At 43.0% G+C, this 26,970-nt stretch overlaps 1 protein-coding gene across 20 annotated transcripts in view; it reads right to left on the bottom strand.

Annotated features, from left to right (window-relative positions):
• FBRSL1 (fibrosin like 1) overlaps positions 1-26,970 on the bottom strand; it is a 547,777-nt gene that overhangs the window by 248,130 nt on the left and 272,677 nt on the right. Inside the window, exon 1 of one of the 20 annotated variants that reach the window (XM_080373497.1) lies at positions 1-26,970. This exon is cut by the window's left edge and continues 40,444 nt beyond it. The exons of 18 other annotated variants lie outside the window; for them this stretch is intronic. The gene's annotated coding sequence lies outside the window, so the exon portion shown is untranslated. One more of the 20 variants, XM_080373498.1, reaches the window with a different exon arrangement.

Genomic DNA, 26,970 nt, shown 5'->3' with positions numbered 1-26,970 from the left:
TCTAAATACACACAAAACTAACAGCAACCAGCAGTGCTCCTCTTCGAAACTTTACTGATTTGTAGGACAGTAATTAACTGACTCTGACAATAACGTAGCCTGTACGTTGCAACCTTCGCAGGCATCCTACTTTAGGAACATCTGAAAGCTCAGCAAAGTTATAATTTAAGAGAACCTCTTAATTACTCTGGCATTATAATGAATGTTTCTCATAGGCACCCAGCTGTTTTGTTTCCTTTTGCACAGAGGCAGAGAAATGAATTGCTCAACAACTGCCTGAGTGGTAAGGCACTGGTATTCTTAAGATTGAAGAGATAATGCTGATGACTGTGAGCTATTTCCCTCTCCCTAAATGCTATAATTTTAGTGAGCAATTTAAGAAGGGATTTCTCAGACAAGAGAGGAATGGAAGGATTTGGCTCAGTATTGGTTACTTAGGCAATGTTTATAGTAAATTGATGCTACGATTTTCAAGGAGAAGAGAGATTTAAGAAAACCGCAGTAATCTCCTACTTGACAGTCTTGTCTTTGTTAAATACTGCACGTAATTCTCATCAGCACCGCTTTCTGCATTTCATAAATGAGGAAGTTGAAAGAAACAGTAAGGTGAAAGAAACACATCTCTAAATGCTGTTGGGCTCAAGGTAACACCTTTTCTTGGCCACATGTAATGACAGATCACCAGCTCCTGAGTTTGTTGAAGTAATCACATCTAACAGCATCCCTTCCAATACCCATGAGCATCTGACAACATGGCAGTTGCTGGGTTCAAGTAATAAAATGGTACAAACCAAACATGCTGCAATAGACCTTCCCCCAACAGAGAGAAGACAATAAAACCATGAAACAGGCAACAGTAAAAGCTGGTTAAAACATCGAAGGGTTTACAGTCGGTCCCACATTCTCAGCATACACCTATAGTAGCCTCACAAAATTCTGCTCCTTTGCTCATCCAGACCTTGTTTGATATATACATGTAATGCTGCCAGACTGCTGTCTTCCGTTTCCAAATCACAAGCATTAATATCAGGCTTAGTTAAGACTAGCTAGTTGGGTCACACGTTTCCAATGCAATATGCTGACTTAAAAAACTTCCAGTAACGATGTATCACTGTGACGTACGACCAGGCATTACATGACAGAGCAGAGGAGAATCCATCCTTCTGTGTCTAACAGCTTTGACACTGCTTGAAGACCACGGTCAGCTACAGACCTTCCTGAATTACAATAATGTTACTCAACTGGAGAGAATAAAACACCAAAAATAATTAGGGAACTGAAGCAACCTGCTCATGACTTATAACAGAATGGATTGAACAAGAAGGCCTTGACAGCGATAGCCACGCAAGAATGCAGCGCTGGAGTGGAAGGACATTGTCGTTAAAACAAAGCCGAGAAAAACTGCAACTAACAATATATTGAGTCATGTAGACGTCAAAAAAAGGGGAAATATTAAGGCTGTTATTTTGGCTTGGGTTTAATGGAAAAATAAGGAGGTTCATTAAATAGAAGACAATTTAGAGTGGCTGCAAGAGTTCAGCAGCCTTCCTAGGGACCCGCAGAAGGTCTGCTGCTCTGGCCATCAGCAGGCTGCACATGTACGGCAGGGCACAGTCCGATCATTTGCAAGGGGACAAACTTAGACAAACTGTCTTTTCCATCTCTATTTTCCACAATCATTTGAAATTCAAATCTGAACTGCCTGCAAATAACCTCTCTCACAGCTAGAAAATAAAGTATCATACAAAACAGAACTTTGCATTTATGACTGGTTTAGGATTCAGACTCCCCTGGGATTCTCGTACTTGGTTCCACAAGCTAGCTGCAAAAGCAAAAGAGAAACCACTGCTAAGCAAGCTGACAGTAGCTCTACTCAGACATCAAAAGAAACATAATTGATAGGACTATTTGGAAGCATACAGGCTGAGAAGTATCTCTGACAACTGAAACTGTGCTAGAAATATGTAGTAATTTGCCAGATAGAGTTTACAACCCATAATCATTTCAGAAGTTCCTCTCTTTCAATAGTGTAGCTTGACTGAAAATTAATATGAGACCTGCAGGGAGCAAACAGCCATTATTAGTAGCACGTAAGTGTAGGGTAATTGCCACAAAGCAGGTGCATGGTTGCTTTGAACTGCAAGAAGGGAGGTGGTAGGACACCTGAATTCAGGAACCAGTGCAAAATGCTTGGCTTTAAATGTGACATTCCAGTCCCTGCCGGGCTTGCCCTGTGTTACGGATGGATTTGGTAAGCAGCTGCTCCACACACTTCCCCTCCACATCTCAGGGCTGTCTACCCCCGGCTGGTAAAGAAGAAAATGGCAAGTAAAAAAGAGAGAAAGGGGGCAGCACAGAAAATATAAAAATTCCAGGGGGTTCATCCTGTCTGCAGGCTTGGGAAATCATGGCAACTTACGGACCGCTCTGGGGCAAAGCTACATGGCTCCTATTAGCCTCAGCAGATTGCTCCGCACACAAATGCAGAATAATTTCAAATGTTGCCACGGGAGCACAGTTTCCCTTGCACTTCAAAATATTTACAGAATAATACAGAAAAAGTAATCTCTCCTCATCTTTTTTTTTTTTTTTTTTTTTTAAAGTACCCATAAGGCTAACTGAGGAGAACTGTACCGAAGTCTGATGTACATCAGCAAAAGGAATAAAAAAAAAAACCACCAGGAAACAACGTCATCGTGCCCCTCCTGCTTGCCAGCCAGGCCCAGGCCGTCTCATTTCCAGCATTTCACACCACGTATTTTCAAAAGCATCCAACCCCTCTACTTCCCAATTTCACCTTTTCTTCTTTTGCTTTGCTCTTAAACCAAGTGATGAGAAAACACATGGATGATTTTAGTGATATAATCGTTACGGACAGTATTGTTAAAAAAAAATATAAATCGGCACTGAACCATTTGCTTGCCCGAATAATTACTAAGGATGCAGAATCCCTTTCGTGGGTTATGTTCTTCCGTGGCAGGGAGGACGGGAGACAGAAGCAGTATATCAATCAAGCCAGACAGAAAGAGCCTGTCCTTTCTATTCAAAAAAGGATTTTGCATTTCCAAGTGTGTTGCTCCACTTTAATGAAACCAGCGATTGCAAGCTGCCATGTAACACCTCAGCTCTGTGCAAGGACATGCAAAGCCTTCCAGCCTTTTGCACAATTTATTTCTTTATCTAATAAATCAAGTCAGGCCTTTTTGAGTAAAGCATCGCTCCTTGTGAAGGAGTGAAGAACCGCCTCATTTGACAGTGCAAGGAAGGGGAAAAAAACCTAATGGGGGAGCCAGCTTCATTTCAAGGTGACACTAAGCAGAGAAAGAGGAGAGGCGGCAGATTGGTATTCTGCGAAGCTCCACGCAGGCGTTGGACATGAGATTCCTCTGAATTGAGGGAGTCTCACTCCATTAATTCAAAAACCGATTGAGGTGGAGGGAAAGTAGAGCAATATGCATTATGTATTTGTTACAAAACTATTGTGTCAAAGCAATATTTAGTGGTAAATTATGGCACTATCAGGAGTAGGATGCCACATACATAAATCAATTTGTCTCCTCTGCTGGCAGGAGTGTGACAAAAAGATAAGAGCTCATCAGTGCCATTATTTCCCTGGGCTGGAGGAGGAGAAGGGACGAGGGGGTGGGGAAGAGCTGCCCGGAGAGGCAAACACACCATTGATTGTAAGTGACAAAAGGAGGAAGGCCTTTAACTTTGAGAACAGTGAAGATGCTATCGCCAAGTTAAAACAAAGAAACCAAACCCCTGCTAAGGAAAGGTTGTTCAGTACAAACAAACTTGTCTCTTCCCTACAGGAGAGGGAAGGGGAGGACAGAGACCGACTACTTACTCACCGTCATTTATTTTTCTAAAGTCAGCTTGAAAAATTGATAAAGATTGGAACAATAATATTTTCTGTGGCAGAAGAGCGGAAAAAAAAATAGGGGTTTATTAGAATAAAGGAAAGTACAAATAGCGCCCTGCTAAATGGTAATTATGCCTTTACGGAAATATCCTGTTAATTACTAGGTCATTTTTTGTTTTACAATTGAGTTGTCAATTTGCAGTTAATTTAGGCCATGCCAGTCTAATAGCTATTTACAGATCGCACAATTGCCTATACGGGAGGAGCATGTGGCCTCCGGGCAACAGATGCCATTTTGGGAGTGCTGGAGGTAAAGTATCACTGAACAAATGCAAGCTATCAACCGAGAGGCATCTCCGGCAGGGGGGTACGTGCACAATAACAATAAACACAGCAAGTGGAATAACGAAGAGGCTTCTTCACTTCGCTTAGTGCTCAGTTTACGGTAATAGGATAGAGCAGCATGTTAGAGGAGCTATTAAATAAAATCATAATTATCCCTCTCTTTAACACCACCAAGCAGTTATTAGCTCTTCTCTGACTGTAACACATCTGCAGTCACAAACGCCAAATAAAAACACTAGAAGCTACTGAAACACCACCACAACCCATGATCTGATCTGCGGTGTGTCCATTGACATGTTCCACCTGGCTCTTCACAGAGGCTTGGCCCCAAGACACTGGGAAGCATCTCTGCTTCTGGCCCCTCCCTAGCGCAGGTGCATCCGTGCCAGGGTAACGGGCACAGTGCAGAACAGGATGAAAGATGGAAGCGAGAGCCAGAGGTGGAGTGTGAGAGGTGAGCAGGTGAAACTGCCTGGAACAGGTGCTGGCCAGGATGCGATGAAATACTGGGCCAAACGAGCGATATGCAGCAGTACCAGGGAGGCATCGCTACCTCCACGGAGAAACACCCAGTTCTTGGCAGTGGGATAAAGGGCACAGAAAGTATCTCCAGAAATTCTTTCCTCTCTGGAAATACAAAGTCCTTTGAGGCATTCCCACAAGGATTATGTCTCCAAACCATTTAGGAATGTAAAATACAAACCCAACACAATGCTTTTCAACATCCTTGCTCGTTTATTCCCAAAAATGGCTTTATGTATTCCAAAAGATAAACCACTACCCTGTGTCCACATAATGACTGGAAGTAAAAAATCACAGGATTGTTGTCTAGTCAAGACATTCAAGGGAGCCCAAGAGCTGCTCCTGAAGTTCCCTTCCTCAGTGCCCTTGAGGACACTGGAACTGTGTTTTCCTGCTCAGTCCCAGCCTTCAGATTTTAGGAGTTTACAACAGGTGAGGTCAGAGGACTCCTCACCAACCGCTGTTTGAGCTAACCAAACTAATGATACAATGGATCTTAAGCACCATATTGCACAGGGAGAACTTTTCTTAAAACCTGAGGTGCTGTCATGTATCTTGAAAGTTCAGTAAACTGAAGTATGGTAGTCTGTTCTTAGTAGTATGTCGAGGCAACAACATGAAAAGTCCTGACAAGCTATTTTACTTCCAGCTTAGTCCAAAGCATGCTATCAACTTCCCATAACAACTGCAAATGGAAGTAATGAAGGGCAAAGAGGAATAATACAAAATAAAATACAACAAACAACTCAAGCAGATTAGCAGGCACTTTATGAAATTATCAGTTTGCAACAGTATAAACAATTTTAAGTCAATTTATAAAAAATATTCCCAGAAGGCAATCAAGTAAATCAGGTAATTATATCCTGTAAAGGGAGATAACATCAGGAAAATTAGAAACACTTCTGCACATAAATCAGAGGAAGGAAAGCCTTCACACTTCATTTACTCATTATCACATTTTATGTATTTCTTTGCAGAAGACAGTGAGCTGGCATGGTTAATGTTGGCTGCTGGGTGCCCCGATTATCATCTGTGCCTATGGAAATGGCTTGGGGTCAGCTTACATAATGTTGTCAATCAACAACACATGGAAAATGTGACAAACAAATGACGGAGCAAATTGACAGGACCTTCTTCCATCAGAACAGGAATAGGGTTGATACCGAGAATACTGACTCTGGGGGAGAGCCTGAGAGATCAAATCTGAGCTTTGTTCTGCTCAGACTGAAGGCACCCAAGGCTCTGGAGGAGCTTGGAATTTCAGATCTGGGGTCAGGCTTCAACAGGCTTGTGTATTTGTTAATGCAGTACTCCTAGTGACCTGCAAGCACCCTCCAGTTAAAAAAAAAAAGTCACATGGCTAAAATAAGGAGGAACCCTAGGGGTTTCTCCAGTTTCTTGTCTAGAAGCTTGGACTGCTCACTGTCATGGCTAAAGGCTTCCTGAAACCTTGGCTTGGACTAGCCATCAAAGGATGGACTGCTGACTGATCTTTAGATAAATCATTTCTGTCACAGCTGTGTTTGGGGTATGTTTAGTATCATATCCAGCTATCACAATTTTATCTGCCTTAGGATGGGAATGGCAAGCTATCTTCATAAGCAGATTGAAAGGTGGAGTCTTAATTTCACTTCAACTTCTGTCAGCAACACCTGTGGTATGTTATTTTGCTCCCTCTAGCTGCAGTCAATCACGGCACGTCTCAATGTCTTTCAGTAATAGTATCCATGGGGAATTATTGTTTCTCTTTTCACCAGAAAAAGAAGAATACCAGTGTCACGTATCTAAAACGCAGCACTCCACTCAGCTGAGCCGTTAAGCATCTATTTAAAGTTAGGCACATGCTTAAATTTCATTAAAATTAACAGGACTTAAAGAAAGTGCCTGGAGCTAAGCATGTTTTAAGTGCTTTGTTGAACAAGAATATACTTAAGCAAATGCTTAAATGCTTCCCTGAATTGGTGTCAAACTTACATTAAATCAGGGTCCTTGCTGTTTTTATTCCAGCATGTCACGAGTCATGCAGAAGAGATGGTGTTTAACCAAATCTTCTGTTTTTTCCTTAGGATATATAAGAGCTGTCCTATTTCCTGCTGCAAGCAAAATATATAAAAAAATGTCAATGGGGAATCACTAGTTGCCGAAGCATCTCTAAGATATTATGGCAGATAAGCCTTTTAGTAGTTAATATTCGTCCCCTGCCACATCCCTACTTTATAGATTATAATTTCTCTTTAATAAAGGAAAACCCTAAATCCCGCAGCTTCAGCTGGAGATGGATTTTCATTTATTTGGTTGCAAGAAACCAAATTAAGAAAATTACTTTCTAACTAATTTTATAGTGCTAAAGAACATCTGATGATATGCTGGGGAAAAGCTTCAAACTTTCTGGATGAAGCCGTTAAGACATGAGTAATAATTGGAAATTTACTGTGAATAAATCTTGATGAAATTAAACTGCATTTAAGTATGTTCTATAAAAACCAGGTCAAACGGCAAATGACGAATGCCCTGTGTCACTCAGTGTGGGGAAAGGTATTGCATAAAACCAGAATAATTACTTCCTCCCAGTGCTAAGCACAGGTAAAATGACTTTTTTTCCTTGTGTACAAGAAATCAAAGCATAAAATTATCAATTTTTTCTTTGTCATTCCTGACTCAAACTCAGGTCTGGAGGGAAAGGGCTGGAGCTACACAAGGCACAGTACGACAGGAGATGCAGCCTCCTTTAACAACACGCTCCCTCCCATTACACAGAGCTTTGTAATAGTCTTCATCAAATCAGCCCAACTGCTTTTGACACAGAGGTAGTATTACGTTACATCAAAATTTTTCCACAACCATTTGCATAGTTTGGTCCAGATTCTGAACTGGTGTGAAATACAGACAATATAGCCCATTTACCCCAGCTGCTGACCTGCTCTACTGCATCAAACCCCCAAATTCACCAGCATTCCCACATCACCGTGCATTCCTTGCGGATAATGCGCAGGCGCAGTACACACCGTAACCCGGCCGTTATGGGTAGAGGTTTCAAGTGATAACTATAAAGGAGAAGATCCTGTTGGACTCCCATGGAGCTAGGATTTCACCAGCATTTGCAAAGCATTGTCACTATGAAACAAACATTCCGAACACAAGAGAGAGATCTCTCTCTCCTTAAGAGAGCAAAAAAATATTATTTTTTTCTAAAAGGACAAAAGGATAATTGAATCATGAGCTACCATCCTTCTAAAGACTGTCACAGTACATTAAAACAATAAAAAACTACAAATGTGATAATCAAATGTTTTTGTACATTAATCATTTCAGCTAACAGGACAGATTTTTCACTGGTGGAGCTGACATACTCAGTTGAGATCAGTGGAGCTATGACAATTTACTCCAGCTAAAGGTCTGGCCCATTGGTTTTTGAAATTCAAGCCGATTTAGAGGAAGAAATCATAAATTTACAAGCAAAAAAACCTGAGAGCAGCAATGAACCATCCTGACCTTTCCTTCCCAAGCCACAGCGCAGAGAGCACAGCCTCGGATAAAGCAGCGGGGAGCCATGGTGCTCTTCATTCACCTGCACCTCCCCCGGGGCTGGAGAACAAGTAGCGAACCAGGATCCAACGTGTGTGGCAATGCGGTTTGTGCCACAAATAATAGCTACGTAGGTACAGCATCCTGCATCACTTCATTAACGTCCTGCATCACACAGCATTAACGACACTGGCAACTGATTGGAAGTTCATCACTCAGTCTAATTCAAACGACCTCGTTTTATAAAGCTCAGAATCTCAGTTTTACAAAATCTGGTCATCAAGTCATCTTAGCAAGGTAGCAGCAGAGCTGGAAATACAACATACACCCCGGATTCCCAGGCCCACCCTATTTCCTAGCTTACCTGTATTTAGCCTTTCACAGTTCCCTTCCACAAAAGTCTTTGACATCTACAAAGAATTTATCCCAATGTCACCTGTTCAAGCAGGGAAGTTGAGCCCATTTTATGAGGGGACAAGTCAGTATAACCAACAGGGATTTATCAGCTCGGTGTCTCATGGATCTACACTAGAAAAGTTAAAGGACCTACTGACAATTAAATGAAAAATCTCACTGAACAGCCAGAAACACAACCCATACATCGTCAACCCTAGTTCAGCACTGTAAGTTATAAAAGCATCCTTCTAGAAAGCCTCAGCCGGAAAGATGGAAGCCAGGACATGGGAATGTCAGAAAGCGAACGAGTGGGTACAGGGAAAGAAAATCAACTAGCAGCATGAAGAGCACTGCCATTTTGATGGGAAAGACACTGAGGCTGCTAACGGCACCTTTTTCACTTTCACATGGACTGTGGGCAGAGGAGGGCAGGCAAGCACATGGCTCAGACCACCCCAGGCTTTGCTTCGTGTGCAGCCCTAACGCCACCCAAGCTCGGGGCTGAGCCGCGTGGGGAGGGTGGAAGGCTCGGAACATTCCATGGACATAGCTCAGACTTCAGCATGAAACAAAAATATTATAATTTAGCACGAAAGGCAAAAGTACTTCCTAAGGAAAACACTGGGAAGAAGAAACTTTTCTTGAAGCCCTAAACAGACGCACACTGTCCTTTTATGAGACATACAGCGAGGAGCTGCTATGCAGTATGTATTAAACGCTGCTAGTTCTGCCTTCACAATATGCTGCGTTTACTAGCACACGGTAAAAAACAAAAACCCTGCTGATCCAAACCCTTTCAAGTAACGTTTGTTGTGTTTCTTGCTGTTACTATTTGTCCAGTAATACTTTGCTTCAGAAGTTAGGCAAACTTGTCACGGAAAGTGTTTAGCAGTCCCCACGGAGGCTGGCCCAGAGCTCTGCCTCTGCTCTCACGCCAGCTCAGGTGCCACCAAACTCCAAGACATTTTTATTTTAATCTAGAGAAAAGGAAGATAGGACTTGATGCTATCGACCAGTCCAACGGACCATCAAGGCCTACCAGATATGCCTGCTACTAATCTACACTTTCTTGTTCTCAGGAAGGTAACTGTACATGACGTGTGTGCAATTCATCTCTGATAATGCACTGAGAATAATTAGCTCATGATGTTTCTTTGTAACTGCTTATCTTTGTATCTCTGTCTATCTCTGTTTCCTTTCCTGAGACACCCTTTTTAGACTACCCTATTCTTGATATTTATTTGCCAAGAGTACACCATTGGCAGGCATTGTTAACTTTAAGGCACCGAGAAGAAAAAGCTCTATGCTATCTAAATTATTTGTAGTATTTCTTGGCTGAATATGGGTGTTTTAAAAAAATAAATGCATTTCAGAACATCAAACAGGAGAGAGAGAAGGATGAGTTACCTGAAAAGGCTTTACAAAGGTTCGGGGAAGACAGATTTAGTAACATCTGCTCAGGAGGAGACTGCAGCTCTTTTCAGCAGCCAAGCCTGTGAATTGCACATTACACCCTCCTGGATACAGACAGCTTTGCAGAAACAGAGCAGCCTGTCAGCGTGGCTATTTGACAGCCTCAGGTAGCACTCACTAACAAGGATGAGCTTTATTTATTTATTTTTAAAGAAACTTATTTTTATAATTACTCCAAACAGAAGTGTGATTTTGGGATTGACTTTGAGAACTATGTTACCAAGCACTGCACAAGTGCAGGGACTCTTTCTGGAAGGTCACAGCTCAGCAAAACAGGGAAGCAATTACACACCTGCTCCCACAGCTTGCACTCAGAGGCTACGCAGAAATACGATGCCAGCTTCTTCCTGTAAGGATTGGTGATAAATCAGATCTGGGAACAGGAATCACCATCCCTTTAGACAAACAGGGCTGCACTCCCCTGTACTGAACTATTCAACTCTCACTTTCTTTATTGGAAAGGATGAGCCTCAAAGCTTCCCCCAGGGCCAGTGTCACTGCAGCCCCAGGAGAGAAAAAGATGCTTACTGGAATACACAGCTCTTGCTGCACCAACGAGAAAATGGCTCCTGCTTCAGACTGAAATACGTCTTGGTGGCACGGCACAGCAGCACTCACTGCCTTTTGCCCAATTATTCATCAGCACCTACCACCAACTGAGCTGGTCAAAGACCGCCTCTGACTGTTTGTTGTCCTCCAAGAAGTCAGCAGCGGGATGCCGCCTGCACACTCCAGGTTAGGTTTCCTCTCCCATCTGGCCTCTGCTACGTCTTCAGAGAGAAGACTTCATTTACAGTCAGTTTGCCATGAAGGAAGGAAACTGTCTGCTACTTCTGTTCTCTGCAGGGATGATGATACAGGATGCTTGCTCTACTAACTATCTGCTACTGCTTTGTAGCATACCAGAAAAATGCCTATTGACTGCCACTGGCTCTTAGTAATACTCATGGCAAAGACATCTATTATTTTTTTCATGAATATGCTGCTCTTGAGTCCTCACTTGGATTAAAATTGGTACTTTCAGAGGCGGCACAATGGGCTGGGCAATGAGAATGGAGAGAGACAAGACCCTCCATTACTTTTAATTCAGCTTTGTACGGAAGAGACGAACGCAGGTTTTTCCTCCTGTTCTCTGTAGACATAAAACCCAAGGGACCCCATCATGTTCAAGATGACAGCAAATGCTGCTGCTCTTTCTTCTTCATGCCTGGTTCTGATTTCCTCGTAAAAATACATTTCATCAGGATGCTGCAACTCCGTATGCTGAGTAGGAGGAAAGCAGATCTCTTGTCAACAGATCTCCTAAGGAATTGATATGATCTCCCTACAGACATCAGACAACTACGATTTTCTCCTGTCCTTTTTGGTTCTAAGCACATGAAAAGCAGAGAGCTACACGACAGCCTCCCAGGGTGGCATTCCCATAATGCACAGCTGAGGCTGCGCACTGCCTGTGCTGCGCCCGGAGCGGGATGCTGGGCAGGACGGGGCAGACCGAGATAGCAGGGGAAGCAAACCTGGCAGAACAAGGCCCAACATTATCGGGCTGAAGTGGGCACTGAAGCCCCCTGCCCTGTCAGCTGTGCCCAGCTGACCTCAGGAGCGGAGCCAGCCCGGTCCCCGCAGAGCAGTGTGACAGGCAGGCTGGCAGGACAGCTGGGGGACCCTCTGATGACACACGGGAGCAAACTCTCCCCTCGGCTACAGCTTCCCACGGCTCTGATCCACAGAGCCTAATTCACACCTACGACAAAGGTATTTCAGTAATTAAAGTCTCAAGAATGTAACAAAGAATATTAATCATTTTCCCAACAACCCGAGCCAGAAAATGTCCTAACGTTTATGGTTCAAGCTCAGGTTTGGGCTTGTGGATTTTCTTAGCCCTCCCTCAGGCTTGCAGCCCTCAAACAGTCTTCTTATTTTCAGCTCAGCTGAGGCGCCTGCAGTAAGCCATCAGTACCCACCTCCTTCCACTTTCATCGTCTCCTTTTAATCACACCAAATTCCTTTGGCACTCATTTCAGGGTAGTACATAACTCTGCAGGAATTCCATTGCCATGTAGCATTAATTTAATGTCCACTTATTACAAAGTGTTATGGAGAAATAATACACTATTCGTGTATGAAAAGATTACATTAGAAACCTGACTGTATAATGAAGATGCCGTTTTGAAAGGTGCTGCCTATTGTTCGGCATCTTACGCTCTGCAGAAGGAAAGCGCTGCTTGTTTTGACAAGCAACTGAAATTTCCGTTTACCACTTTAACAGCAATGTTTTAACTGTCATTCTGCGAGGACAGAAACATTCCGTAGTTCAAAACACACTTTTCAAGGATTAATTTGGACATACTTACTTGCCTGTTTATATATATATTTAAACGTCAAATTAGCTTGAAAGCCTAATTTTCTTGTCCTGGCTGATAAAGGATTTCAGGGCACCAGACCCAGAGGTACTTCAGACCAGACCTGTTACATGACTAATGGGCAATTTGCAGCTCTCAGTTTTATTTTACTTCAAAAGACAAAACCCGTCTACAGAAGACAGGAGCTCCCACCATCACTTTTTAAAAAAACGTTTTAATCTACTTAGCTGGAGCAGATAACTGTGAGAGCATACAGCTGTACTACAGCGTGATTATCTACTGATGCAGTGCTGGGGTTAAACTGAGATGCTCACGTCTGAAACAGTGCAAGGGTCAGAGGGGCCCCTGCGCGACCAAGGGAGAAGGGCAGCTCGCCTGGGGGACGCGGGACTGTCACCCTCTGCCCTCCCGCTGCCAGCGTACGGCTGTATTAGCAGAGAGCCCTGCCACCACCACGGACCTCGCCCAGGGCCACAATCATTACCTTCAGCTCTTCCTTCCCTGGCAGAAACGAAGCTGCCCGCTCGGTGCACATCCACCTGGGAGGGCTGTAAAAACTTCACCTCTGAACTGGGTCTGGGGTGGACCAGAGGTTATTTGGTTCCTGGACGACACTAATTTTAACATCTCATCTGTGCCCCACATGCACTGGCACAAGAAAAGAGGATGCTGGTACTTCTGTAATGATAAGCACCTATATAAACAATTATGAAAAGGTGCCAATGACTTTGGCAGCCAATTTGAAAAACTGACAGGATGGCCAGTGGCTGAAGTTAAGCAGAACTGACTAGGACAACACAGTCCTGAACAACACAGGACTCGGCGTGTAACACAAGTGTGATCTTTAGACACTGCCACAATAAGGATAATTGCTAAACACAACAGGAACTTAAACCCAACCAAATCTGCAGGCAACATGTAAATAAATCCAACTGAAGGAGCATCGAAGTTGCTGGAACAATGCTCCTTCGTACCATATTTTCCTGTTTTCATTTGCAGTATTGCCAACAATGTGAATTTCACAACAACAGGCGGCCGTTTACGATTCTGCTAGTTAGAAGATGTTAAATTTTGATGCTGTGAAACATAACCAAGACCAGAGCTTTCTGTATTAAGACGCTCAAGTTTGAAAGCTAAGTGTTTTGCTAAAGCAAAGGTCTTTCAGTGACCAGCATTTCAGGATGCCACCGGACAATGAACATCAATAATCACACAGCAATCCCACCACACTGCTTCCAATGTCCCCTTTTGTGCCTATCAACACTTTGGTTTAGTCTCATAGCCATGGAACAGAAAAGACAAAATACAAACAGAAGCAGGAACTAAGGAATGTCAATTTGTATTTAATCCTCTGGGTCAGTGCAGAGGAGGGAGGACGGTGGGCATCACCCATCAGGACACAGCAGAGCAATCTACCATCCCTCTGTCTGCAGTGGGGATGCTTGGCTTTGGTGGCACTTTAGCCATTTTGCTTCCAAAAAAGTAGGAATAATTTTTTTTCCTAAAGATCACGGTTTCACACATAATATTATGGTGGTTTAACTTAATGAAGTCAATGGTGTGAATAATTAAAATTACCCAATAAAAGAGAAATCAAAAACCACTTTCCTCCCAAGTTTGAAGCAGTTACAGGATATTAATTAAAAAGTAACCAGAGGAAAAAAAAAATACATTATGCTCAGATAAAACTCCCTGAAAATGACGGGCTGAAGTGTAACTAAGCGGATCCAGGCAAGACAATGCAACTGGCAGGTAGCCCTTCCCAGTTTCTCCAGAGCAGTTTTTGGACAATAAAAGAAAGCGCTGGAAATGAAGAGTCTGCAACCTTCCTGACACCACGACAGTGACAAAGAGCATATGTCTGTTTAGCTTCAATGAAAGCTCTGTAAATACTGACGGTAAATAGACAGTTGTCTAAACAATTAAATCAGGGGAAATCACTACTGAACCACTACTGCCAAAGCCTGTGCAGGAGGAAGCAGATGCGACGCCCTCTTGCAGCACCCAGCTCCCAAGCGTTCTGCCAGGCAGATGCAAGTCCTGTGCAGCACAGCCGCAGCGCAGAGCCCGGCAGCTGGTGGGGACAACCCTGCATCCTGGACCTGTCTCTGCACGCTGCCAAGACCCTTCCTCTCCCTGGCCCACCAGCTCTCCTCTAAATTAGCCACTTGATGACGGAAATAAATTCTTGCCCAGATCCCTGCCAGTGTCACTGCAAGTGCCGACACTGACACAGCTGTCCCTGACCCCCAGCTACCCCCCAGCAGCACACTCAGCCTGGGCAAAGCCGCATCCCGGGGGCAAGGCAGGGGCATCAGGGTGGGCTTCCTGGCTCACACAGCAGCAGCACTCGGGAAGGGTGGATCGACTGACTGCTTTGGATGCTCACCGACATCTTACACCAGAGTATGGCAGCAATCCAGCAGCACAACACAGATATTGCAAGTTATCAAGACTAAAGATGAGTGGCAGCGAGGAGAGCTCACAGCAGAAGGGATGAGGTAAGGGAAAGTTCGACAATGAGAGAGCAAACACAAGATGGGGAAACAGAAAAGGAAAACAAGAACCTGTTCCAATCTGTTGTTTCCTCTGTTATGACTGATACCTCTTCCCTGTAAAAATGCAGCAGGCTGTCGGAGGCTTAAGGCTCATAACTTATTTGGTCTGATGAAACTGAGGGAGATGCTGTGTAAGTCACCAGGGTATGTGTGCGAACTGCTGCGTGTATGGATCCAATATGCTCTGCTTTCTGGGTCAATCCCAGCTACCTGAGATTGTCTCGGTGATGTACAAGGACCTGTATTTTACCTTAAGACAATAATCACTTGAATCCTCCAGGATAACATGAGAATATAAATTATCACTTACAATAAAAAATTAGCAAGGTGCTCCATTGCTGAAGGCAACATTTATTTCCTATTTTAACTAAAGACACTGGGTTTGTTTATTACTTTACTTGAACGTCAGATAATCTTGATGGTATGGGGCAAGATGCCCCTTTGAGAATGAGCACCAAAGCCTTAAATTTTTACTGTGTTCCTTCAAAGCTGGTAATTTCTATATCCAGCAAAAATGTCACTCATGGTAATATTATTTCTCTTGAATATGTCCAGAGCTGCTGCACAAGGGCTGTTATTTACTGAAAGCAGGTCATGAAGGTGCTGTACTTCAGAATACAAGAACATTCTGTGTAAATGAAAACAAAACCCATTAGGTTTTTAACAAAGACATTTCAAAAAATCTAATGCCCACCTCACCTGGCAGCTGTGATTTCACCCTGCCGTGGTGCAGAGGTCTCATTCTTGCATTTAAAGGGAGGTTTGGAGAAGATTTGAATTGGCCTACAACCATTTCCATAACCAATGTCCAGCCATCCTGCACTCCCAATCTAAGTGTCTCACTTGCTGCATAGAATTGCATCACTTTTCAGAGAGGGAGAGGAGAAGTGAATGGTTTGACTATCCCATGAAGGTGAACCTCAGACCTATTTACTTGATGGCAGCATAAAGCCTCAAATCTTCTGTTATGCATATGTGCAACATTTTTTTCCATTAAAGTGAAAATTTACAGTCTCTGAAACAATGTATGAGATACAGTTGTTAGGCATCAATTGATAACATCTACGGCTAATGATCCCTACAGCATTTCAGTATGAGCCAGCAGAAAGATCACAGAAAAGAAAAAGCAAGACTACTGCTTACACCCCCCACCCAAGCAAACACCACCTTACCAGTAATGGTTTGCTTAAGTTTCTTCATCTTTGTCATATCGAGTGCTGTGTTGAAATTTTATTTAGGGGGGTGGTAAAGGGGGGACAGACAACAGCGGATGAAGAGTTGCAGGGAGATATGTTTTTGGTAAATCCACATGGACAGAGAACTCTTGTCATAGGGAAGGAGATACTTTTTGGGTGGTTGTTGCTCTTAGAAATGGATGAAGCAGTTTTACCCAAATTTAAAGACCCACCTATAACGCTTTGAATCCTAATGGATCCTTCTTCATTCGGCTTTTGCCACCACTGAGTAAACCACATAGGAGCAGAACAGAACTGGAGAAGCAGCAAGGCTGATGGCAGCCACTCCGGCCAGCAGCAGGGGGGACAGGGGGCTTCTGCCTCACCTGACCATTTTCTACTGTTACCACAGGACTCCGCACATCACACATGCCTTTGGCTCTACCAGCTGTACCTTGGCAAGACAGAATTCACACTCCTTTTAAAGGTCAGTCTTTAATCGTGCAGCTGTAAGTGTAATGGTGCACAGAAGGTCCACAGTGTTCTCCAATGTGAGTAAACAGCAGGCAAAATGAAATATTTTAGAGTTCCAGATAAATTATCTTCTTCCGTACCCACTGGGCTCTAGTCCAGTAACATCTCTTTCAATTTGAATTTAATGCAAGACTCTACAACAGCTTTTTCAGTATGTCTTTAAAGCACACGTGTGCTTGCCAGAGTAGACTGCTTGCATGCATTCCCTATATGATAATTTGCAAAACTTCTAGTATAGATCCTTCATAAATGTATTTTTTCAGTGCTACGAGGCAAGATTCTGATCGCAGCCATGCTGGTGTGTATCTATTATAATTTCATAATCTAGCCTTTAGCATTTTTAATTTCTAAGAATGCCACTGGGGTATATTTACTTGCTATTTTCTACAGCCTGTTAGGTGAGAATTATAGTGATGTTGTCCAAAGCACACTCTAATCTTATATGCACCCATTAGTGGCTTAAGAAAAATAACCAGACTGTCCAATCAGCCTAACAGATAACGCACAAGCCATCATTTACATGTTATCCCTTTCTGCAATATTGTGATTTCCACTTGGCCCCAGGGTAATACACTATCGGTATTAGCAATTTTCCTTGTAAATTAATCAGAACCACCTAGCAAATAATTACAAACTTCTCTTCCAAATCTATTATCTTCAAGTTTAAACGTGGGCAGATGGTAGGCCTTAGGGCGTGTTTTATTCCAGGTACGGAATTAATTGATGATTTCTCACATTATAAACAGAGAACTTCGAATTATTGTTGAACCTCTAATTTTTTCCCCTCTCATTCTATTAATGTTCATGCTAGGTAAATGTCTGGCAGCAATGAAATGTGCATTTTAAATACTTCACCAATTTCAATTCAGGTATGAAAATCACAAGCTTCCTTCTCACTATCATACTGATATTCAAAGCTTCTCTGTAATACTCATCCTCTGATGGGTAAAAATTAATTTATTCCTCAGGCTGCCTGCCCTTGAGTGGAGTTGGACACTTTTCTAAATAGGACTATGACATGCACAGTAGTTTCAGAATATAAATAGTCCAAGACATTTGGATTTGAAAATCAATTTTTCCTTCAAATTGATACCCTCGAGCTGAAAACTGATTACTCATTAATTAATTAAGCTTTCAATGAGCACAGGATCTTTGGAAGCCCAGGCAGGGGGAGGGGAGCTCCTGGAATACCTGGTCCAACACATACATGGAATATCTAACCTTTATGATTTAGAAGCCCCTTTCTCGTTAAGCCAATGAACTGAGATACTATCACCTTTACTTAAAACCAGGTCCATGCAAAAGGCTTCCCTTGCTGTTTGATGGGCCGGGTTCTGAATCTTGGGCTTAGGACACCCCAGGACCTGGGAGGACCCCACTCAACCTGAACACCCGCCTATTACGGAGCTATACAGTGCCAGGTTTGCCTCAAGGGCAACAGTGGTGTACTGCGTCATTTAAAGCCATCAGGTCAACTAAAACAGTTTTGTAATTAAGGATGTCTTTCATGCTCAGTACCTTTTCCTCAGAACATGTGTGGTACTTGCTGTTCTTTATTCCTCAGAAAATGGGGATATACCAAAAATAAACTATTGTCTATTGCCTAGTCTTTCAGCATCAGTGCTGTCATCAGCTTAGAGATACCTACTACACCTTAAATAAAATGACTGTGAGCTGATCACAGGTTGCCAAAGTCCAGTATGGACACAGTAATACTTTATTTTTAAACATTATTATACGTATTACTCTATGCAGAGATGGAATTCCTTCTGTAAGAAATAAATAAATACCTCTTTATAAATCACAGCCATAAAACAAAGCTCTGGGAGCTTAATTCACTGCTTCCTTCCTTTATTATTTTTCTTTACGACTTCCTCATTTGGAACTTCTCCTATTCCATCACTCACATGAGTAAAAACAAGCTTATGTAATCACACATCACGTTTCCCTCTCTTTCCTGGAAGGAGGGGGAGGAAACCGGCTCAAAACAATTGAAACCATCAGAGAGATTTTCCCAGTTGAGACAAGTAACAACCGCGGAGCGGGCAGTGTCCCCCTCGTTATCGTCCCCCCATGACAGCCTATCAGCACCGCGCATGGAAATCCTCAATTCATACTGGAATTAAAGAACATTTGTTCTTAGATGTTCTCAAGAGCTACGTAGGTATTAATATAAAGCCTGGGTAACAGAGAAGGCACAAACGGAAAGCTTTGTTCTTGCTTTTCACTTGAGGAATGACTATTCTTTGTCAGCAATTCACGATCAGCAAAATGAAATCAGAACAACTAACTGGGTAAAAGACAAAAAGGCAAACAGCTTTTAATAATGTATAAAGTTGATCACAGTGCATTGCCAAGACTGAGATCCAATGCCAGTATCTAGCAAGCAAGCCATTATGATTGCATTAATAGAACATGCCTGATGCACAAAGAACACAATTAATTTTAAACAAGGAACTTCACTAGCCAAGGTGCTCAGGAGCAATGAATCACTTTGAACACCCAACCTTACCCCCACCCCTGTCTACAACTCAAGATACTTTAAGAGAAGCCTTGCCTTCAGAACATGAAGCTTATCTGGAAGTATCTAGAGTTGTAGGTGGGAGGGAGGGGGCGTTTGGCATTCAGAAGCTTTACTAGTAGCCAAAACGGCAAGCTTTCTTTCAAAAAACAGCAGGCACCGAGCCCAACGGGAAGGGTACGAGAGGATCACATGCATTATGCTGCACAAAGCAAGAGCCTAAAGCTGCATGGCCAGACAAATCAGCCATTACAGCGAGCGTGGTGATAGATTCTGTGATGGGAAACGTGGTCTCAAATAACTGCTCCCCAAGCTGCCTACGTAGCCTCAGGGGCTGGAGGAAGGATGCATAAAGTGCTGGAAGTTTAAGAAGTCAGCAAGCAAGATCAGGGTTTCCATAGACCAAATTCAACTTCCTCGAGGAGGAAAATGTTTATTTTGTCTAGCTAAGTAAGGAAGTTTCCATTATCTCTCTCAGCCTCTTCACTGATCAGAATTGTTCAGGAAATGCCTGTGAAGGGAAAGACAGATATGGCACAACCAGGAACCACGGACTACATTCTCTCAGCAACACATTAAGCTCTTTGCAGACAAACAGGAATATTTAATAATACCTTTTTTAAATAAAAAAGGAGGATGGATACAACTTAATTCCATAATTAAAGGATTAATTATATGCATGATAGAAGTAAGTTTTATGTTTTACTGTGCACACCCAATCCCTATAATCTGGTCATAAATAAAAGGGCTGGTGATAAGGAAAGCTGCAGGCAGGAGAGCAACTCACCATCTTTAATGGGCAGTTATATGACATGCTGCTAGTACATTGGCAGTAAATCAGCAGAAACATCTTTTATAGAGTTCTAGTTTTTATGATGTCATTAACTTTCCTCCTTATACTTAAGGGATAATGAAATAAAGTCATGAGGAGGGATCAAAGGATGAGCCCGCACTGTGTAGTTTGAAACAGCCACAGGGGAATGAATTTTGCCCACGCTTTCCTGCAGACATTTTGATGGTGGAGAGGAGTGAAGAGTGGAGGAGGCAAGACAGACCACAAAACTTTTGGCAAACCCTGAATAGCACACATATTAATGAGCTGTTTTATGAGAAGAGTTCTTTAAGCACTATTCCTGTGGCTTCAAAACACTGCAATTTAGCAATAATTTAAACACACAAGGTAGTGGGATCAACACCACGTTCAAAGAAATGGCAAGACAGGCTGCAACATTAGCACACCCATACTGGAAGGATGCCAGGTACAACAACATTGTCTCATCCTCTCATATAATTAGAAACGCTGAGCAGTATCGCGATCGATAGGGTAATGCACAGCATACAATAACCAGTGGTCACCATTAAACTAAGGCAGTAACACTAGAAAGTTATGACAGTTATGAACCATTTAGGTCAAGTCAGGCATCAATCTAACACAAATGGAAGAAAATGTCACCAGCAGATCCGTATCTAATTAAAAAAATCAAAGTAAACCTCCCCCTGCCTAACAGCGGTCACTGCGATTACAATTATTCCCACAGTGTACCTACCAGACAAGCCTTAAAAAGCAGGATGAAGCTTCCTGGTTTTGCTGGCATCTAGAAGCAGCTTTCAGAGAGAGCCCTGAAGGATCTGGACTCCCTTTGGACACTACACCATATACGAAAAATAAACAGAACTAACAGGGGGCTGGAGCACACTTCTGAGCGACATCTACAACAGGTCTGTGACCAACTGATTAAGTAAACACATACTAGCTGCCGTTTATAACTCACAATGCTGTTCAAAAGTCCAGCCTAGTTTGCATAGAGAACCAAGAAACTGTCTTATGCCTTCTAAGTCCTACAAAAAGCACATTTCTTCCATCCCAAGAACGGCATCCCGTTAAGACACAAGGACAACATGTTTTTTGCCAGTATCACAGAGTATTTGTGCTCTGTACCAGCTCAGCCCCGAACAGGAAATGCCACCATAGGCTCAGCACCTCGTGGCCCTTCACAGTTGCTGCCTCCAGACATGACTCAAAGCCCTAGGAAGTGCAGAGCCTGCACGATCCGCCGTGAGCAACTGGAGGATGCCTTCCGACATAGGGCACGGCAGCTTCCCAAGTTCGGCTCAGCACTTACCCCATTTGCTCACCTGCGTGAGCCGGTCAGCTTCAGAGGAACGACTTCCAAGGTTAACATCTGCTAGGTCTGGCCCAAACAAGACTCTGTGCTAAGTCTAGGTCAAAGCTACCACTATTGGCTTACTGAGAGCAACTAAAATTTAAAAAAATGCCATTACTACTAACAAACTGAGAGCCTTAATTCCATAAAATGACATAAAGTAAAAATTGGTAGGGCAAAAAATGTCTTGACTTTCTGATCATTCCTTACTGTTTATTGTACTCTCTTCTACCCATTAAAGAGGAAATTTTGTGTCTTCCCACCAAAGGAAGATACCCAGCATCGGCTGTTTCTTAACACACAAATTATATGCAACCTGGGTCTCCTCCTCCTTGCAGCCCAATGTTTTCTTTCACTTGTTTTGCATAACTCTGTTTAGTGGGTTTTGCCATGGAAATGAAGATGGAGGAGTTAATTAGCCCATCTTAGGGATCTGCACGAGCATGTGGGCAGCTCTAGGTCAGCGCATCTGTCTGCAAACATGGTGGTCAATTAGCACGAAGAACATTTATCAACAAGTGCTGTTACATTTTCCACAAGCAACCTTTCAGCAAAATACTAGCCACGCTGTACAGCAAGGATCAGACATGCTAGTTAAGATTCTGGAGGCCGCTCTGCCCAAGTACCTGCTCGCAGCAGAGTACCAACTCCACTCATCTTCCCATTCAAATTGAAACTGTCTTTTGTCTGATATATGCACGCAGCGGTGCGATGGAAGGGTAACCCATCCTGTCTGCCACAGAATAATAATGGCTATGTCAATGTGTCTGTCGATCTCCTGCCTGAGGATCTCTCATGTGCTCCCCATCCTTCTTGCCGCTGCAGCTACATTGGAAGTTCCACCCTGACAAGGCAGTATTAGAGATGCAAGGAAGCTCTACTGGTGTGATTAAAAGAAGGGAGGGGAGGGAATGGAGGCGCTAATTGTATACACTGCAACTCCTTCCTAAAAATAAGAAACCAAGTTATCACAGTGTTTCTTATAGGGCTTTATGCATTCAAACTTCTCTAAATGAGGGACTACACCATGCATTGCACATCGCCATATAGATGATTGTATACCATTACCTAAAATTGAACTGAGTCTGTTCAACCTACCCTGCACTCCAATTTGTCACAGAAACAGTTTCTCTGGCCCATTCACATAATGAATGTGGATATGAAGTTAATGCCAAGGAAGATAAGCACCCTCAGGGTTATTTAAGCCTACCCTTCTCTGTCATTCCCTGCATTATTTCTTAGGCAACATTATATAGGAGTTAAAAAAAAAGGCGGAAGGGGAAAACAGGGTAGTAGCACACTGTTCAGATCTGATGCCAGTGTTTGCAGTGACCTTGCCCGCTGAAAAAATATTTTACTGTTGCCCATTTCAAAATCCAACAGGATCAATCTTAAAATTTGTTTTATTTTCAGAAAAGACGCTGAAGAACATATTGCACGAGTATCTTTTGTCAGACTAATGCCTCTCCTGTTTCTACAGAAAATTTCTCAAGTTCTTCATATATATATATATATATATATATATATATATATATATATATATATCATACTCATCCAGTGAAGTATGAAATACATACCAGGTTCCACAAAGCAACGAGTCATATTTCAGAAGCTCAGTGCTTTGTTAGGGCACTCTGGATGAAGTCCTGCCAAGCTGAAAGGAAAGGCTCAGCTCCCATTAACAGCAGACAGGTGAGAATTTAACTCTTTTTAATCATCCCTTTTAGCTTAAGCATAGCCTTACAAGCAATATGAAGGTAAAGTAAACCAGCTTCTGTGTTATGACTGCAGCAGACTCGGAGAGGAATCGCTGTTCAGCCAGCCTTGCCAGCTGTGGTTGAAGTCCATGATCAGATCCAAGCAAGAAATGTGGCCTACGCTGCAAAATTTGGGAAGATTCTTTGTCACCTACAGAGCAGCAGTGCACGTGTGCTGAATCAAGCCTGTACGCCGAAGATACCAGCAGGACTGAGGTGCCTTGAAATGCAAGGCTTGTAAGCTGGGAGGTTAAAAGCAGCATTAGAGAATTAGGTGTCCAATTCCCACTGAGAACTAGTGGTAATTAGTATCTGCAATAATACAAAGGCCCATGCAATTAGTATGCAAAGATGCTTGTGCAGAAGGCAGGCTGACTGAGATTTAATTTTTAGGGTTTCCACAGAGGTTTTATTTGCGACCTAACACTTGATTTTACCTTCAATATTCCACTATACCCTACCTACTCTATTCTTACAGTACAAGGCGGCCAGGTTGCAAAACAGGGCTTATCTACAGAGCGTGTTTCCCTGCTATCAAGCCTGTGATGTCCCTCAATTTAAATTGCAATGGTTTCTTCTTTGAAGGATGGCTAAGTGGCAAGAACAAAACCTATGACTGTCAGGCTCTAAGCATCACAATTTCTTATGGCTTTACAGCAGAACATTAAGACAGGATGAAGAATTAGCTGTGTCAAGGAGAAAATTTGCTACTGTCAAATTTGTTTAGTTATTCGGAGTTACAAATATGATTTGCTGCTACCAAAAAATCAACTAGGCTGTATTAAAAGTGTAATTTGATAGCCTGCTATAAATCTCTTCAATAAAGGTGTGGTAGAAATGACGTTATCCATATATAAAGATTAATCTCTATTTAAATATATATAAATTCAGGAAGCTGAACCATGCTGAGGCCACAAGAGGAGTCTTCTAAAGTGCAAAGTTGCTTTGTTACTCCTGGTAAATGCTAATTCTTTTTGGCCGCCCGCTTGGTTGTACTTTACATTTAACCACACAGTTTTATTTATTATTCTCACTCTGAACTTTCACGGCATCCCTTTCATCAGTTAAATTCCCCCTTTCGAAACAAACATCTATTTGAACAAAAACAGTCCTTAAAAAAAAAAAAAAAAAAATCAAAGCATTTTTAGTGAAATGAAGTTTTCTGGACTGAATTACCCAGCCTACACCATAGCATGCTCAGCCACTGGAAATTATTTAGAAACAACCGAAGGATAGGGCCAAAGGCCCGGGGCCTTTATCTGGGCCTGATGATTGATGTGCTGTGGGCCCCGCTGTGGTTAACAGTGATTTTTATCTGTTGCTAGCAGCAACAGTCAGGGGCGCAGCGTGAGGCCGGCAGCCGGCCGCAGCGCTGCAGCAGGCCCGCACACAGGGACAGACAAATAGTCTTTTCAGCCGGACAGGTCTCGTGGGGGGCTTTGACATAAAGGGCCCTTTGGAAAGGCTGGAATTGTCAGCCCTTTGATGGCCGCATGCTGGGCCATTAGCTTCTGTTACTAATTTGCGGTGCCTGTGAGAGGGCAGATCGCAGGAACACCTGCGAGCGGCTCGGGTGCATTGTGGGACGGGTTTTGTAGGGAGAGCAGAGGAATAAAGGACGAGGCATAACCCCTCCATCTAAAGGGCAGATGACACAGGCTATTATCGTTTCCAGCCATCAAAAGGATGGCTCTGAAGTAACATCAAGCCGTCTCACTCAAACCTGCAAAAGCAGAGAAGCTGGGGAAATTCAGAGTTAATAAGGGGCCATCTGTAACACAACGTGCCGGGCTTCGGCAGGAACTTCTCAGGGACAGGTAACCTCACGCATCAGGATAACCAAGAGGAATGGCAGGGATTCAAGGACAAACCATCACCTGGTGCTTGTACCAATTCTGAAATGCCTTGTCTCCTCCAGCCCCCCGTGTGCAAAATGGAAAAATGTAATAGGAGGACAATAATATTGAAGATGAAGACATTCATGGCAGACGCCAGCCCTGGACAGAAAGCGGAAGAAATGCCACGTTTAAACGTTGGGGTAACTTCTTAAAGCCACAGATTCCTGCACTCCCAACAGCATTACGCATTTCCACCAGCAGATCCCACTGACCACCAAAGCCTTCACACAAGCGGGGCTGCCCACACACCCCAAAGGTCGGTCTCCCTGCCCCAGCCGAGTGAACTGGGGCACAGCAAACAGCACGCCTGAGATCCCACAGCCAGATTACAGGAGTGCTGGGAATACAACACAGACCTCCTGTCTCCTCCTCTTGGCTTTGAACAGAAAACCATGCTTCCTTTGTTGGTTAACATTCAGGATGCCGAAATTGTAAGCATTCAAGGCTGCACCTTTAAAGATTAATATAAAAGCAACTTTTGTATTACATTTGTGCAAGCAACCAGAAAAGTACATATTGTGAAATAATCCACAAATCGTACTACTGTAGGCCACTTCAGTGACTAATCAACATGTTGACTTTCAGGCTGAGTTTCACTGGAAAGCGATTTTTCTGACCAAGTTATAAAGTCTACCTGAGTAACAGAATAATTTTCAACTCTCACAGCGCCGTGGTGTACAAAATAACACTCCGACAGAATCAAATACATGTCAGAGACCACCACAGTACCCAGACAAATCTGGCTCCAGCTCCTGTCGGAAGGATGAAAGCCCATGGTGGCAGACAGTCTGCGCTGATGCTGAAGATACAGTTTTATGGAACAGAATTTGTGTAAAACGTGGTTTCTGCAGTTGGTATTCATGCCACAGCAGCGCTCAGAGGAAGGAGCCAGAAACAGGGCCCCACTGCATTAAGCTACTGGTTTTGAGCCCTGGGACATCAGACCTCCAGCTTTGCTGAGTACTTCTTAAATGAGCTGTAAAAAGGTAGCTAAGAAAAGCAAGCCTGTGGTCAAGATGGCCTTAAATTCAAAATATAGGGCTCTGCCACTTCAGTGGTGTTTCTCTTAGGGTGTTTGCAAACTGGAAGAGGCTGAAAACCACCAACAAGATTCTAAGCAAGGTATGAGAGAAACCTACCATTATAAAAGAAGGTCTGGGTAAAAGGCCAACAGACTTTTGACCAAATTGAAACCCCCAAAATACTGAATGCATATTACTATGAGTCTGAATTCAGAAGATGCCAACGGCAAGGCTCCACAAAGTTCTCAATCTGGCTCCTCACAATGCAACTTTTTAATTAAGAATCCTTCCTACCTGGGCTTCAAGCTTCACAGCATGTAAACGTCTGCAAACCTCGATTCATGAGATCTTGATCAAACCATTGTAGGCTTATTTTCAATGACGTTTGCCCTAGGTTTCACAACCACTGATAAGAATTAATTTCTTTTAAAGCAGATACAGACAAAATCAATCAACTTGAGAAGGTACTGGTGAGTGAAAAACACCACGCTCAGTAAAGCCACAAGCCACAGCCGTGCTGTGGTCCTGCCTAGCTGGCAAAGACCCACCTCCCTCCATATATTGGGCTTTCATTCCTGCAACTGCCTACTGCTGCCATTGACAGAGATGAAAAAAATATCCTACTGTTCTCTCAGGCATTGTCCCAGGCCAGCGGAGGTAAAGAGCTACTTGAACAGAATACCCACAAGGATGTTTGCCCAAGGCAAAGACAGATCAGAGATAAGGTTTTGATCAGATCAGGTGTAAAACATCGATGAGGTGAAGCAGAAACTAGTCCTGTAGAAGATCTTTCACACTCCATTCCTTAAGTAAAACAAAGCAAAAAACTCCAAGGACCCCTTCCTTCCCCA

The sequence above is a fragment of the Falco punctatus genome (assembly GCF_963210335.1).
Source record: "Falco punctatus genome assembly, chromosome: 1".
NCBI lineage: Eukaryota > Metazoa > Chordata > Aves > Falconiformes > Falconidae > Falco > Falco punctatus.
The sequence above is the reverse complement of the archived record's forward strand: the minus strand, read 5'-3'. Positions and strand labels throughout refer to the sequence as shown.